Below are 16,684 nucleotides of genomic sequence, written 5' to 3' on the forward strand. Positions count from 1 at the left end.
AGCAAGCAAACAAACAAACAAACAAAAACCCATAAGTAGTAGCCAAGCATGGTAGCTTACACCAATAATGAAGCATACAAGAGATAAAGGGAGAAAGATTTTCATGAGTTTGTGGCTAACCTAGACTACATAATTTTTTTTAGTTAACTAAAAAAAAAATAAAAAATAAAAAACTGCTCTTCAGGCTTGGTCTTCAGTTCCAGGGACATGGCTAAATACACCAAGAAGGTCGTGTTCTTGGGATTGTGGGAAATATGGGACCTGCTATGATGCCTCCCTCTGGAAAATGGTGAAGAAAATTGAAATCAGTCAGCACACCAAGTACACTTGCTCCCTCTCTGGCAAGATCAAGATGAAGAGACGAGCCATTGGCATCTGGCACTGTGGTTCCTTCATGAAAACAGTGGCCAGTGGGGCCTGGACCTACAACACCGCCTCTGCAGTCACAGTGAAGTCTGCCATGAGAAGACTGAAGGAACTGAAAAACCAGTAGAAGCCCTACCGTCTGAGACTTGCCCAGCCCATAGTAAATGGGTTAATAAAAATTAAAAAATTAAAAAACAAAAATGCTGGGCACAGTGGCACAAATCTATAATCTTAGCACTGAGGAGGTAGAGGCAGGGGAGTTGGGGGGGGAAAAAGGCCATTTCAGGTACACAGTGAGTTTAAGACCAGCCTTAGACCTAGGATACATGAGACTGTATACATGATATATATCTCATGTATATATCTTCTATATATATTATATATATAATATGTGAAATATATGATATACGTATGATATATGATCTATATGAGATATATCCATTATATATGTGTGTGTATATATATATACATATATATGTGTGTGTATATATATATATGTATATACACATATATACATATACATATGTATATGGATATATGTATATATATCAACAACAAAGAAGTACCATGTCATCTCCTCTATATATACTTGAAGGAATTTTTCAGATGCAATAGAGACATCCGCATACTGATCACAAAAGCCGAGATAGGGAATCATCATCCATAGTCATCCACAGATGAGTAGGTAAAGAAAACGTGGTCTGGGAGGTTGAAGAGATGGCTCAGCAGTTGATAGCACTATTTGCTCTTTCAGAAGGTCTGGCCTCAATTCTCAGCTCCCAGCCATCAATAGCTCCAGTTCTAATGGATCTGACACCCTATTTTAGCCTCTGTGGGTACCAGGCATACAAGTAGTTTGAAGACACATCCAGGCAAAACATCCAAACACATAAAATAAAATAATATTTTTTATTTTAAAAAGAAAAAAAGCATGACATACATACACCATGGAGTGTTCAACCACAAAGAATGAAACTCTGTTGAGGGTAAGTGGATGGAACTGGAGATTATCATCCTACATGAAATAAGCCAGGCAAGAAAGATGAGTCCCACATTTTCTCCATATACGCAGAAGCTATAAAAGAAAGACATCCCAGCCTCCTCCTTCCCACTCTGCTGCTGACTGCCTTTTGGCTGGGTAGATGAGGAGCGTCTATGGGGCTTGGCCCTGCACTGTCTTGCAAGCTCATCTTCGCCTGGGATTAATGTGCACAGGCCCTCACCCCTAGCACCATAACGATAACACTCATTTAGGAGACAGGGTACTTCTATGGTGAACTCAACTATAGGAACTCCAGGACTGAATCCTGGGAGTGAAATCTCACCAGATGAACAGGTTCTCGGGACTCACGGGTAGAACCTGGAAGCACCTTGTATGTTGGAATTCTGCTTACCACAATACCTTTTGAGTTCTTTCTCTGTATATATACTCTCTATATAGATGCATATGTGGACCACAGACACCATAAACACTTTCTTTTTTTCCAGCCATTGCTCCCCAATTGCACCCTCTTGCCTCCAAAAGGGATATATGCCTATGACAGAACTGAGCTGGGCACCCCGTGGTACTAGGAGTCCAGCAAGCATGGTCGCTGAGTCCCCCAACTCCCTTGTTCTCCTTCTAGGTCTCCTGTCCACTAACTTCCAGAGGCACCTAGGATTGAGCCCCAGTTAGACAGTAACTTGCTTGATAGACCTTCCTTTATTGATATGCTTTCCTTTCCCAGCACGCGCCCCCAACCTTGCTGGTATCTCTCCACCAAAGGAAAAACTCCAATCCCCCTGGCTTAAGACACAACAGTGTGATAGAGACCATCTCTGGTTTTTATGGGTTTTTCTTTCCACACAGAGATACATTCATGTATTATTAATGTAGATAAAATCCATTTTAAATAATAAATGTTTTAAGAAGAAAAACTCATTGGGCATGGTGGCGCAGGCCTTTATTCCCAGCATTTAGGAGACAGAGGCAGGAGAATCTCAGAATTTGAGGCCAGCTTGGCCTACAGAGCAGTTTCCTGACCACCCAGGGCTACACAGAGAAATCCTCTCTCAGGAAAAAGGAGGAGGAGGAAGAGGAGGAAGAGGAGAAAGAGGAGAAAGAGGAGAAAGAAGAGGAGGAGGAAGAGGAGGAGGAAGAAAAGAGAAAAACTCTATACCCTATATCCCTTATCCCACTTGCCCCCAGGACTTTACACACACACACACACACACACACACACACACACACACACACACACACACACCTGGCAGTGGTAAGCCATCATTCACAGAAGCTGACATCTGCAGAGCAGACCCTGTGTGGATGCGCCTGTTCTCTGTTTAGCTAGCTTACTTCGAATGGCACATTCATCTCCCCTCCTTCCCCAGATCCGTTTAATAGGATCGCCAAAGAACAGAAAAGGTAAAACCAGTAATCAGGCAGCGTGGGGGTGTGTCTTTCAGCAGATGAGAGATTTCAACACGTCTCCAGAAGACAGAGAGCAGAAGGAAAGGTGGTGACAGGTGACACAGTGCAGAGTGAGCCACAGCTGGAATTTTCCAGGCAGGAGGGCAGGAAGACACTCAAGGCTGAGCTGGCAAGGGTCCCTGAATATCAAAGTGGGCAAATGGCTGGAAACTGGACTGACTAGAGAAGGGAGTGCATCAGCTGGATCAACTGACCACCTCAACTACCATCCTACCCTGAGGCCTGGAGAGAGCAGGGGCCAATCTCCCAGTTTCTTGTGGTTGACACTAGAGCTGATGTGTCCACTTCCCAACAATATATGCCAATGACTCCTTCCTGAAAATTCAGAAAGCCAGGTACAATGGCCCTCCCCTGAAATCCAAGCACTTGAGAGGCTGGAACACAAGGATGAAGGGGTGAAGGCCCTGCTGGACTACAACTACATAGTGAGACTGTGTCTCTTGACTCCCTTAAAACAAACAAACAAACAAACAAACAAGCAAACAAATCATAGGACCAAGAAGTGGTATGTATCTGCAGTTCCAGCACTTCCAAGGTGGATCAAGAGTTCAGAAGAAGGAGGTCCACCTCGGCTACAGGAGATTCTGACACAGATAAAAAATAAAAGTTAAAAAAAAATTAAAAAAAAAACCTACCAACCTGGATCATGTTTTCTTAAGCTAACCAGAACAGCTTGTATGTGTATTAGTAACTTGGAAAAGTCTCCCAGAATCTATCTCTGGGGAAACCCCTCTTCACCCACCAACCAGCTATTCCCACACATGCATACCATGTGTGCTCCTCTTGGGCCAGAGGAAGCGTCTAAACCATGATAATTCGTCTACAGAAATCTTACAACGTAAAGGTTAGACAAAGTCGACCAATGGGGATGGAAACAGAGATAATTTAGTGAGGAGAGAACAGAAGTTGAAGGGGAGGGGGGGACAGGAGGAAGCGGTGGCAGCAGTCGCTTTATCCAGCACTCCTGTAGAGATTCATGAAGCTAGTGCACCCTGAAGGCAGAAGACAACCAATCCATGCTCACAATCAAAGCAAATGTCAGAACCTGTGGAAATTCAAAAGCATGGAGACAGAGTGAAGGAAATCAATTGAAGACCTGAAAGTTAAAAAAAAAAAAATCAAGAGAATCTTCCAGAACATAGGGCTTAATGAAAAAGATAGAAAACATAAGAGAAAAGATAAGAGACATAGAGAATCATTCTGGCAGGTCCAATATGTGACTAATAATGGGAGGTTTTTAGAAAGAATAGAGAAAGCAGAGGAGACCTGGGCCCCTGCCAATGGTCCAGAGCCTGTGGCTACAACAATGCAGAAAGAAGCAGACTCTGAGAGGCTGGGTGTGACCCCTGCCCTTTGTAAGCCAGGCTACTTTTATGGTTTTTGTATTCTGTGTCAATTTCCCCTTTGTCCTCCTTCCTCAGCATTTAGTGGTGTCAGCTGAGCCCAGAAGAGCCACTGCAGGGGGTAGGGGGATGTGTTCATGAAGGGGACTTGGGAGCAAAATGGACAGTGTTGTCAGGACTCCTCAAAATGAGGGTCCCTAGGGGAAAGATACTCCAGGGGCCGTGAGGTCAGAGCTGCTCATTCCTCAGCCCTCGAAGAGATCGTCTTGCCAGAGACAGTTGCCCTCACTGAAGGAAAGCCTGCATCCCTTTCTAACAGCCACTCCCATGGGAATGGCAGGCAGCTTCTCTGGAAGGTCTTAAGTTAGTGGGTACAAAGGTCAGGCATGAAGTTGATGGAATGAAGTTGGGGAAGCTTCTTCACCGTATGGTCCTTTGGTTGCTTGTATTGTCCCTGGTTGATCAGATTGGTGTTTTGTTTAATATGGGACCTTGGGCTGGAAAGAAGAATCAGTGGGTAAAGGTACTCATCTCCAAGCCTATCTGAATTCAATCCTCCAGGCCCCATACTGTGGAAAATGAGAACCAATCCCCAAATCTCACAGTGGAAAGAGAGAACCAACTCCCAAAAGTTGACCTCTGATATCCACATGTGCACTGTGGCATGAATGTGCCAATACATATACATTAAATAAATAAAAGTAATAATTAAAAAAAAAAACAAAAAAAAAAAACAGGATCTCAGTATGCAGCTCAGGCTAGCCTGGAACTAAAGATAGTCACGAGTGTAGGAATTACAGGAAACGTACTATCGTGCCGTGTGTGTGTGTGTGTGTGTGTGTGTGTGTGTGTGTGTGTGTGTGTTTTAAAGGACTAGCGACTTCTCACGGGGATGATTGTTGGGGCCTAGGACCTCTGTCCACCTCAAGCCAGAGGAGCTTTGTCAGTAGCTCCCAGCTGTAGTTCCCAGCCATATGTCTGCTGATGGTTTTCGGAAACACCAATAAGGCACACAAACCCCCATCACACTGTCAGCCAGGCCCCCTGGGTTGGTTTGTTTTTCCAGGGCATAAACGTATTTTATGGAGAAATAAAATGCACAATAATAAAGTGGGGGAGGGGAACATTTCCACAGGCCCACATTTTATCCAAAGGGGCTGAGATGTGGCATCCCCGGCTCGAATATGAAATTATTACACAAGAATTGACTCTCGGTGTCTCCGGTACTCCCTGGGATGATTGCTTCTATAACTTATGGAGACAGCTGAGCGTTTGTATTCAAGTGATCACATAAATTAATATCCATATGTGGAAATGGAGTGCAGGGAGCCGGCCTGGTTCCAGAATGCATTCCCTGTAATGACCCTCACACCTGCAGAGAGATGCCTGGCGGAGGCTCAGAACGCAGCCCTCAAAAGAATCAAGCAAGAGATGCCAAATGTTAGCCCTTTAAAGTGCTGAGCCCTGAGGGAACTTTTAGTCATGAGGTCCTCTGAGGGAATAAAGACAACTTCTAATTTTTTTATTAGAAAAACAAAATGTTTACTTATCTATTTATATTTGGCCTTTTGAGACAGTATCTTGCTATATAACCCAAGCTGGCCAAATTCATAGCAATCCTCCTGCATCAGTGCTGGGAACACAGGCACACACCACTGCACCTGTCTTCCTCCTCTCTTAATATTTAAAGAAATAAATATACAAAAATATACCAAAAAAAAAAAAGCAGGCACGAGCCTTGAAGTGCATATATTTCACTCCTCACAACTGGGTTTTGTCAGAACTCTAATTATGCCTATGGCCCTGAAGGCCTTCCAGTCTTCCTGCTTGCCAACAACTTTCATTTTACTACGTAACAGAAGACAAAATTATTCCTTTCTTCTCTGGAGCTTGCCAATGCCATGCCGAAGGACTTACAGGGAGACAGTAACATGGCCCCAAGGGGTAGGAGAGCCAGGCAGATCACACAAGTTAGGCCAAGACCGAAGCCACAAGCTGCACAGACTGAAGCCCGAGAGTGCCTCAGAGATGCAAGTCAACACAAACATGCTTCAGAAAGACACAAAAGCGTGCAGCCATTCCCAAACTCCTCCCACCCTCCCTCTCCTGCTCACACACTCACTATGTCTGCTAGGGTCCCATTGCGACCCAACAATCCAGAAGAATGCTGAAGGACTGGCCGCCAAGGATCCCTCTCACCAACAATCTTCAAGTCCCTCCTAGTCGTTCTCAAGCTTTTAACAGTGGGAAGATTTATATCTGTGCTGGTGATCAATGGTCCATAGGTGTTCAGTGGGAAAGGTCAGATACAGGCTGGCTTTTGAGTTGGGCACTGCCTCCTATCCTTGCCGTGTAGGACTTGGTTAAATGAAGCAGCTGAAGGAAGATTTGACTAGCAAACGATGAATGTGCTGGGACTAATGCACACACTTTGCAGGAAAGCAGGAGTTGAAGGGCAGCCTGGGCTACACAGTGAAGTTGTCACAGGAAAGGAGCTAAAAATTGTGAGGAAAGATGACCCCCATCATAGACATACACCTTACTTCTCCTCTGGAGAGGAAGAAGGGAGGAAGAGGAGGAAAGGGATGTGACCCTGTTGGTAGAGTTCTTACCTATCATGTACAATGTCCTGGGTTTGATCCCAGCACCAGATGTGGTAGCTCATACCTGTAATCCCAGCATGCAGGAGGTAGAAGCAAGATACATGAGACTGTATCCAAAAAAAAAGAAGAAAGAAGAAAGAAAGAAAGAAAGAAAGAAAGAACGCTCGTCTGTAGCATTGTGAATAGCTGCAGTGTAAATTCCCTTCTTTCCCAGGGCTTTTCAAGCTGCCAAGTTCATACCCCGACTGGGAAGAGATGGATGGACTGGATCTTATCAGCTGGTGAGCACTATATGGCCACAGGCTTTAAAGTCACATAATCAAGTATCGTGCTTTGCCCCCATACTGATCCTAAGAGGTAGATGCTGGCCACCATTGGTCCTCTCTCAAATACACCCCTAAGTGAGTCAAACAGACGTTCTTTTTTTTTTTTTTTTGAGACATGTTTCATTATGTAGCCTAGGCTGGCCTCAAATGTCAGTCCCCTGACCTCTACCTCTCTAGTGCTGGGATTACAGACTTGCACCGCTAGGCCCAGCAAGGTATAAAACTTTGAAGATGGAGCCAGGCAGTGGTGGTGCATGCCTTTAATCCCAGCACTTTGGAGGCACTCTGGAGTTTGAGGCCAGCCTGGTCTACAAAGTGTGTTCTAGGACAGCGTGGACTATACAGAGAAACCCTGTCTCAAAAAAAAAAAAATGAAGATGGAACAGACCTCAATTCAAAAGACTGCATCCATGTTTAGGCCTCTAACATGTAGAGGCCTAAACATAGGGTCAATCTTACAGAAAAGGGGGATCCCACCTATAAATGATAGGACTAGGGATGAAAGAGAACTTACCTAGTTTTTATAAGGCCCAAGGGCTCAATGCCCTGAAGAAAAAAAAAACAAGAATGTATTAATTATTTTACAATCTTTAGCTGAGCCTGGTGGCACATGCCTCTAATCCCAGCAATGGGGAGGTGGGGACAGGAGGATGAGAAGTTCAAGGTCATCCCGAATTACATAGGGGATTTGAGGTCATCTTAGGCTACATGAGGAGGCTGTCTCAAAATAATAATGATGATGACAATAATGATAAGAAATAACGATGGTAATAGTAAATCTTCTAAAATGGTTACTCATAGCCATTCCATAAGTAAGGAAACGGGGGCCCAGAGAAGTCAAGTCACTTTACCAGGACCACAGAAAGAACTAGAATGGAACTGGGTAGGCAAAGTGCATATGTGTATTAGTTAAGGATGCTCAGTGGTTAAAGGTGCTTCTTGTGTGTCTTAGTTAGGGCTTTACTGCTGTGAACAGACACCATGACCAAGGCAACTCTTATAAGGACAACATTTAATTGGAGCTGAGAGTTCTACATCTTCATCTGAAGGCTGCTAGTGAAAGACTCACTTCCAGGCAGCTAGGATGAGGGTCTTAAAGCCCACACCCACAGTGACACACTTCCTCCAATAAAGCCACACCTACTCCAACAAGGCCACACCTCCTAATAGTGCTACTCCCTGAGCCAAACATATTCAAACTGTCACTGTGTGTAAGCCTGAAGATCTGAGTTCAATCCCAGAAGAAGAGTCAAGGTGGAAGGAGAGAAGCAGCTCTACAGTGTCCCTAGGCTGAAGCCAGCCTATGATCCATGTGATCCTAGCTCAAAAAGGAATGGTGTGCCTGACAGAAATCCCAACAAGCAATGGCTTGTGCACATAATGGATTACTGTTTCTGATAAATGAAGAAATCCAGAGGAGGGGTTGGTAGGATAGCTCAGTGGGTAAAGGCACTGCCAAGCCTGACATTCTGATTTCAGTCCCTGGAACTCACATAATAAAAGGAGAGAACTGACCTCAGAAAATAGTCTTCTGATCTCCAGACGCACACTGTGGCACATGGATACCCACATACATAAATAAATGTGATTAATTAATTAAAATATAGATGACATTTTTAAAAGTAGAGAATAGAAGGAAAAAGAAGTCCAGAGGAATATACAGAATCCAGCTGTTATGTACCTATGCAAGTTACCAAGAATGCAGACTCCTAACTTCCTGACCCGTCATACACAAGACACAGTTTTCATCCTCATGGTGCCAAAATGGCTGCTGCACTTGTAAGTACAGCATTCGTGTTTCAGATAGGAAAAGAAAAGCAGAGACAGTAAAAAAATCTTCACTGCTCAAGGTCTGCTTTATTTGAGAAGAAAACTCCTTTCCAGAGACGTCTGCTCACTTCCAGTGGACTGGCTCTGCAGCACGTATCCACCACTAGGAATTTGGGGATTTGAGAGTTTTACTTCTTAGCCTTTATGATAAAAGATGAAAAAGAAAAAGGAAATTTGAATGGGAAGTAAGTGACACTGACCCCAGGTCTCTTATCTATTGGTCCAGGGCTCCTCGATATTTTACACTGTGACAGGGCTGGCTGCCGCAGGATAGGAAGGAAAGGGGCCACCCATTTATCTAGGCCAGAACCAGGGAAGATGGCCAGCTCACACATGCTGATAAGGTTTCATGGAAGACATGGGGCATTAGGAACTGTTCAAAAGGAAGGAGATAACATACTGAGAATGCACAGCAGATGGGGGGAAGGGGGCAACGGAATTCATTCCACAACAAAGAAGCAAATACCAGGCATGCGCTACTGGGTACTAAGCCTTGTGTTCAGACCCTGACTGAGAAGGGTCAACAGAGCAGAGTGGAGAAAGCATATTAGCAGCTAGGAAGATGGCTCAGGCAGTAAAGTGCTGCCAGTGGGAGCTGAGGGAATGACTTTGATCCCGGCAACCCTATAAAAAAAGCACACATGGTAGCTGGCCTGCAGTTGTAATCTCAGTCCAGTGGAGGCAGAGACAAGAGGATTCATGGAGCTTGTAGGCGAGTCATTATAGCGCAATTGACCAACTTGAAGTTGAAATTCGAGATTCTGTCACACACACACACACACACACATACACACAAAACCTGCTTCTGAAGGAACAATACCCCAGCTTCACCTTGAGGACAGGCACAGGGTGGGAATGGAGAGCAAAGGAGAGAGAAGAAAACCGAGATTATATGAGATGAATAGATGGGAATTATAAATAAATAAATACATACATACATACATACATACATACATACATACATACATACATAAGAAAGATGCCTTCTGGGTAGGACCTCTGGGAAGACACATAGGGTACCAGAAAAGTAAACTCAGTTGATGACAAAGCTCCCCAGGCAATGCACAGTGACCAAAAAAGGTGTTTGGGTTTCTAGGCTGAGTGTCTACCTCCTGAATTGAGCTTTCCCAAGCTTATCAGAGGACAGCATCCTCTACAGCTCCTTGAGGTGGAAGGGAAAACATGACTTGCTCACCTTCAGAACAAGCAAGTTGGGCTGCAAACAACCAAGTCAAAAGGACATAAGCAAAGAAAAGGGAATTTGTTGGCCCGTGGAACTGAGATGGATCTACCTTCACGTTCAGGTAGATCTAGGAGCTCAAACAATGGAGACTGTGGTCAGCTCTACTCTCAGGCAGTCAGCCAGCCCAGTTTCTTGACAACTACAGTATAAGGTTTGATCCTCTCTTCTGTAAGAAGCAGCAAGTTGTATCTCCCCACCAGCACTTGGGATCTTGAATACACATCACAGTGACCAGATTCATACGAGGGAGCATGGCCAAGTGCTCTATTCACCTAATACCTGTAGACCAGAGACAAAGACTACAACAAACAGACTCAGCATCTGAGAACAGTGTTCACCCAAAGTATGAGTTCTGCTTCTAGAAGGAAGGCCAAATGATGGACAAGCAAAACCATGGCTGTCTATCACAGTGGTTCTATGGAACTGCTAAAAGAGCCATGAACACCTAAACCTCACAATCCATCAAAAGCTGCCTTTTGCAAGCATCCAGCTACACTCAGTCTTGGGAATTAGAACCCTGGTTACTTCTTGCTCTGCCAAAGAGAATATCAGAAAGTCAGAGCTAAAAGAACCTTAACAGTCCCTCCGGAAGGACACTAGCGTGAGCACGAGGGCTACCTAACCACAGATAGAGTGGAACAGACTGACATTTCAGCCCTGGTTTTCCCTTCTGCCTGGGAAGGTTTTCTAAAAGACGGCAGAACATTGGAGAAAGTCCCCAACAGTGGGAACAGGATCTGGCCTCCTAAGTCAGTGCACAGAAGTCCACCTTGGAGCCAAGTATGATCTCTCATGCCTAGTCTCCCACTACTTGTGAGGCTGCCACAGAAGGATCTTGAGTTTGAGGACAAAGCCAGGTATGGCAGTACACACCTTCAATGCCAGCACTTGTGAGGCAGAGGCAGGAGGCTCTCTGTGAGCTTGAGGCCAGCCTGTGTACAGGGTTATTGAGCTCCTGGACAACTAGGACTACAGAGAGATCCTAACTCAAAAACAGAAACAAAACAAAAGTTTGAAAACAGTCTGGACTACAAATCAAGATTCAGCAACAGAAAACTAAAAAGGAAATGGAAGGGAGGAGGAGACAAGTGGTTTGTGAAGAGATGCCACGACATGACTCCTCCAAGTTAGATTAGTGTGACTAATAGCCAGTTGATTTGGGCTGAGGACAGGTGCAGGGTTAAGGTCACGCCCCCTCACCCCCCAGCCTCAGCCTCATATTACATACATAAGGGAGAAAAAAATGAGGGTGCTCAGGGCCGCCACACACTATCTGTCTTCCAAGTAGTGGCAGTGCAGGAAGTCTTATCAGCCTGCCTCTCTGATCTGACCCGCTCCTGGTCACGTGTGCCCTTCGCCTTAACATCCAAAGGGAAAATGCATCCCTCACCTGGCTCCTCCTTCCCTTCCTGGCCACTGTCCAGCAGAAGCTTTTCACAAAAACTTGGGGACACACTTAGAAAGTTTATTTGGATGATGTATGTATGCCAATGAGCCAGGCCACAGTGGGTCTTAGAGATTACAGACTCCCCTCTTCTGTCCGTCTTTTTCTTTTTTCAAACAGGACTCCAGCGAAAGACACCAAATTGTTTGGACCCTAAGGAATTTAAAAAGGTTATCTTGATTACTTAAGCAGGGGTTTTCTGAGACTCCCAGCCAGTGGGAAAGAAGAGAAACTTCTAAAGTTATATAACCCTTTAGCAATTGGTTAGATAAGAGCCGGGCCTGAGCAAATAGAGAAACCAAGAGTGGCAGGGTTCCCATTAACTCTTTCAAAGCCTAGAAGACAGCCACAGGGAGTAGTGGTGGTGGTGGTTTTTGTTGAAATCCCTAGACACCCACTAGGCAGTGGTGGCATATGCCTTTAATCCCTGCACTTGAAACACAGAGGCAAGTAGATCTCTGTGAGTTTGAGGTCAGCCTGGTCTACAGAGTGAGTTCCAGGACAGCCAGGGCTACACAGAGAAATCCTGTCTTGATATGCCCTCCCCCAAGTCCCTAGATACTCAACTACTCTGCCAAAACAAGCCTTCACTCCTAAAACAAAGTTCATGAACCCAACCTTTCCCCCATCTGCTTTTACTCCCTCGTCCAGGTCTTCCAAATCTGTTTTAGCTGTGTGCCTAGCTAAGAAAGAAAGTCTGCATTTCTCAGTGCACTATGGTCGGCTTTCCCAAGCACGAAAACTCTGTATGTATCCCAGGATTACCCAGCATTGCCTCGTAAGTACAGTTTCCTATGTCTTCCCTGGATGGGAGGAACACTTGAAACAGTCCAACTGCAGGAGACAGCTGAAGGACTGTCTCCATGTCAGAAACTTCAATCAGGAGGGAATGGGGGCCTAGTGCTTCTGGCCTAGGCCTAGGTGTGCTACACAGGGCAGGAAGCCCTCACTAAGGACATAAGAACAGAGGGTAATCTGCCTTAGATTTCCCCAGCTTTGACACAAAAAGGGGGGATGGCCCTTACAGTAGGAGAGTGTATCTAGACTAGAAGGTGTCCCAGGAATTGGCAACCCCTTGATGCCTTGCTAACCCGGGACCTGGGAAAGGACCAGGGGCTTTATCTGGCCTTGGGCAGGCTTCCAACCAAGGGGCCCACCCAAAGTGAGCCTTCTCCCTCCCTAGACCATACTCCGACCCTGCAAGAGCCCAAGGGGACTCAAGTTCCAACGCATGGGACCCTCCTAGACCCCACCCAGCCCTCGCATCACTCCCAATCGCTTGGGCAAAGGAGGTCAATGTCGTTCAAGTAATTTCTCTGTGAACACAAGATGGCAGCCTTAAATAAATGCAGCCCTGCGCAGCTTTTAATCTTACACATCATTAAATTCCTAATTTACACATTATGTTTTCGTGGGCCAACCCATAACTCATTAGTGTTGAACTCACGAGATATAAAGACCAACGCACTATGGGCGCCAGAGTACTGTCACCTGCCTGGGTTAACAGTGCCTGCCGTGGGGGCAGGAGGAAAGCATGAGAGACGTGCTGGGGTGCTAGCCTGGGCCAAGGCCGCAGCACAGGGGACCCGTGGGTGCCAGGTTCAAGGTCTCATGTCATGCTCACAGTGCTGCTGCAGGGTAAAGTATTCCCTCCAACCCTCTTGGGGCCCCCGCAGGCGCGAGTCCACTGGTGCACACTCCTGGCACACTCGCACCCGAGTGATGAAGCGGGACTCCAGGCTTCACAGGCCTCCTTGGCAGGCATCTTCCTATGGAAGGATTTCAAACGAGCAGTGAAAAACCAGAAACCACACAGGGTTACAAAATCTGGAGTCTCTGGCTGGTGGCGGCCCCTTTCTTCCACCTCTGGCGGGGCCCAGGGCCAGAAGCTCATCAAAAGGCAAAGTGTACGCGCCAAGGGCTGTGGGAGCTCGGGGACTAGCTCCGTCCTGAGGTCCCATCTCTCCTCTTGCCCGGATTGTCGAGCAGCGCAGCCTTAGCACTCGGGTATTTATTTGTGGGGGGAAGGGGGGTGAAATGCTAGACGGTGAAAGCTACTGCTTCCCTTCTAGGGAATGGGCGGGCAGGGTCACCCAGTGTAATCTGATCGCCAGTCCCTGGGCAAAGCTATACCCTAAAGGAGAGAAAAGCTGTGGCCTGCTCCGGCCTGGGATCTTAGGGACGTGCTGTGTGCGCGGGACCCGAGCGTGGACGAGCTGGCCTAGCTAGGCAGTACAGGGCCAAGCCGGTAGGTGCTTCGCGTCTACTCAGCCAAAAGGCAGCCAGCTCCGCGCCTACGGCGGGAGTGGGAGGGAGGAGGCTGGGAGAGCGCCCCGCCCTCGCCGCCCGCGGTCACAGGGGCAATTACACTCCTCGCTGCAGACGGTTACCAGCTCGCCCGCGCATCCCTCTCCGGCTCCCCTCCCTCCTCCGCACAACTGCTTGCTCCATCTTAGCGAGGGCGCCGCGGAAACGCGGCAGCGGCCGGCTGCCTCTGGGGACTTCCCTAGGCTTCTGGCTCTCGGTGAGCCGCCCAGATCGCTGGGGCGAGGCCGTCGTACAGTGCACTTCGTCCTCTTCCCGACCACCAGCCTGGGGAGCAATTTTGCCGGTGGTAAAAGGGCCTATAAACCCTTCCCCGAGGCTGTGCAAGACCCCAGCCCCAGCCAAAGCAGCAACCCCCACTCCCCTCCAACCTCACCGGTGCCAATAATCCGGGTGCCCCCTCCCCACCACCACCCATGTGTCCTTTCCTAGTCCCAGCGCACTGTTAAGCCTCTAGCCAGAAACCTCCGAGGCCTTTACTCTGCCAGGCATGCGTCCTCGGCACCAGATTAACAGTCCCCCTCCCGCCCCCTATGGCTTCTCCAATTCCGGAAGGTGTCTTTGAAGCTGTGAATGAAAACTCGGGCTTTGGATTAAGGCTTTATTTCCACCTAACTGCGTGATTTGAGGCGAGTTTCTTAACCATAGGTGTTTCATCTGCAAAGTGGAAGAAATGATGCCCATGTAAGGGTGGCTGCTTGCATCAGGAAGAGATATATATGAATAGTAGGTGAAATGCTTGGCACAATGTTCTGGTGGAAATCATTATTGCCACAAGGCCACAACTGTGGTGACATTAAAAGTCAGATCCCCACCACCATCACACACAAACCCGAGCGTAAGGCCTGTCGGAGTTCTGGCACACTTCCCAAAAACAAGGTGCTCTTAAGCCACTCGCTAGGCCTGAAGGGAGGACAGTGGAAGCGAGCGGTTGCCAACCAAGCGAATCTTTCAGCCGTCCTTTGCAAATGAATAGGGCTCTGTCTCTAGCTTCCGCCATTCCAACGCCAGGTCTACAACGCCTAAGGCTTAAACCTGGCGCGGCAGTAAATTTAGCCTGAAGGCAGCGCCTCTTGTGGGGCGGGGATGTCTCTTAGCTGGAAGGATGGAAAGCGAACAGTGTAGGAAAAAGGGGTTGCTTCTGGGAAGAGGAGTCCGGGAAAAGAAACATTTCCGGCCGCTGGAGGGGCACTGACAAAAAGAAATAGGACGCAAAAGAAGCCTCCCCAGAATTTGGGCCACTGTGGGCGCCGTGCGAGACAGACTTCCCATCTGGGAAGGGCTGCCTACGGGTAATTGGGTTTGCTCGAGTTGCCTCTATAATTAATAAGTGATTTGACTTGGAGATTGGAAATAGTCATTGAAAGGAAGCCGCAGGCTTAGGGGTGTGAGGCCGGGAGCCTCCCTCCGAAATCCGATGGCCGCGGAGAAGCACGGTTTGAGGAACAGGACGAATGTGATAATATTGGCATCCAACCTTCTAGTGTTTGAGTAATTCGTTGCTTAGCTACTTTGGATAGGCCATTATTTTGCAAACTGGAAACATTTGCAAGTGGTGATATTTTGCTCCAGCCTGACGCAGGGGCTGCAAACCTACCCCGACTCTGCTGAACTCTTCGAAATATATATGCATAAATTGTTCCTAATGAGACCATCTGTTTTTTATGGCCCCTCTGGAAGCAGGAGGAACCCGAGGACTGCTCCGTCTTGCAGAAATCTGTGGCCAGGCAGGCCTGAGAAATAAATAGGGAAGACAAGAACAATCCGTCGACAGCGCAGACAGGCGGTTCCGTGGTTGAGATGTGTGTCCAGGTTCCCGGGGATACGGGCCATTTAGGCCAACCCCAGGCTGCTTGGCGCATTGGAGATGTTAGGAGATTCTGCTCCTAAGAAGCCCGGGAGCTGCGAAGGGGTTTCACAGAATACAAGAACTTGATTTTTTTTTTTTTCCGTATCTGGAACATAGCCAGAGCCTCAAGGTTGGGCCTCTTCTGGGATCCTAGGACACAGACCCAGCTGTGGGTGGCCTCGGACATAGCCCACCAGCCCGGAACCCCCTCATGAAAAGGGAAGATAGAGGTGTCTTTGAGCCTCAGCGATTGAGGGCAGCCCTTACTCCAGGGTTTGATTCCAGCTTGTCCCAAAGGTTGGGCTTTCTGCTCCGCTTGTCTGGCAGGCCCAGCAACGCGGCCTGAGACCTCGCGGAGGGTGGCCGGGAAGACACTTTTCACATTACCGGGCGGCTGTTAATTGGGGCAGTGCGAAAGATGCCGCTCCTACCCCTTTGCGGTAGGGGGTGGGGGTCAGGAATGGGCAGTGGGGCTGCTTAATAATAGAGGGGCTGCCCTGGGGAGCCTCAGATATCGGTAACCCCCATGATTAATTCATAACCCTCCACTGCGCCTGGCACCGGCTCCGGTCTTTAATCGGTTCTGAATGTCAGCGAGGCTTCCCCGACAGCCTGAGCGCTGTCTTTTGAATGTGTTGAAAAGTGGTTGTGCACACACCAGGAGACAAAGTTGCCATCTGCTCCGGGGACCACAGCAACTGGGCGCTGGAAGGGGTCGTCCTCCCGCTGTGAGCTCAGGCTGCCCCTGGGGACCTTCTCCTAGCCTGACCTAAAGCCAACACAATCCAAAATATCCCTTATAGCCACTACTACTGGGATTTCAGAAGCATAGGGTAGGATGTGTGTGTGTGTGTGTGTGTGTGTGTGTGTGTGTGTGTGTGTGTG

The 16,684-nt window shown here is 47.5% G+C and overlaps 1 pseudogene; it reads left to right on the forward strand.

The window, feature by feature from the left end:
* The first annotated feature begins 207 nt into the window (after window positions 1-207).
* Window positions 208-493, forward strand: LOC114621538 (annotated as a pseudogene).
* The last annotated feature ends 16,191 nt before the right edge of the window (window positions 494-16,684 follow it).

This window comes from Grammomys surdaster, unplaced genomic scaffold (genome assembly GCF_004785775.1).
Source record: "Grammomys surdaster isolate TR1022 unplaced genomic scaffold, NIH_TR_1.0 182, whole genome shotgun sequence".
Lineage (NCBI taxonomy): Eukaryota > Metazoa > Chordata > Mammalia > Rodentia > Muridae > Grammomys > Grammomys surdaster.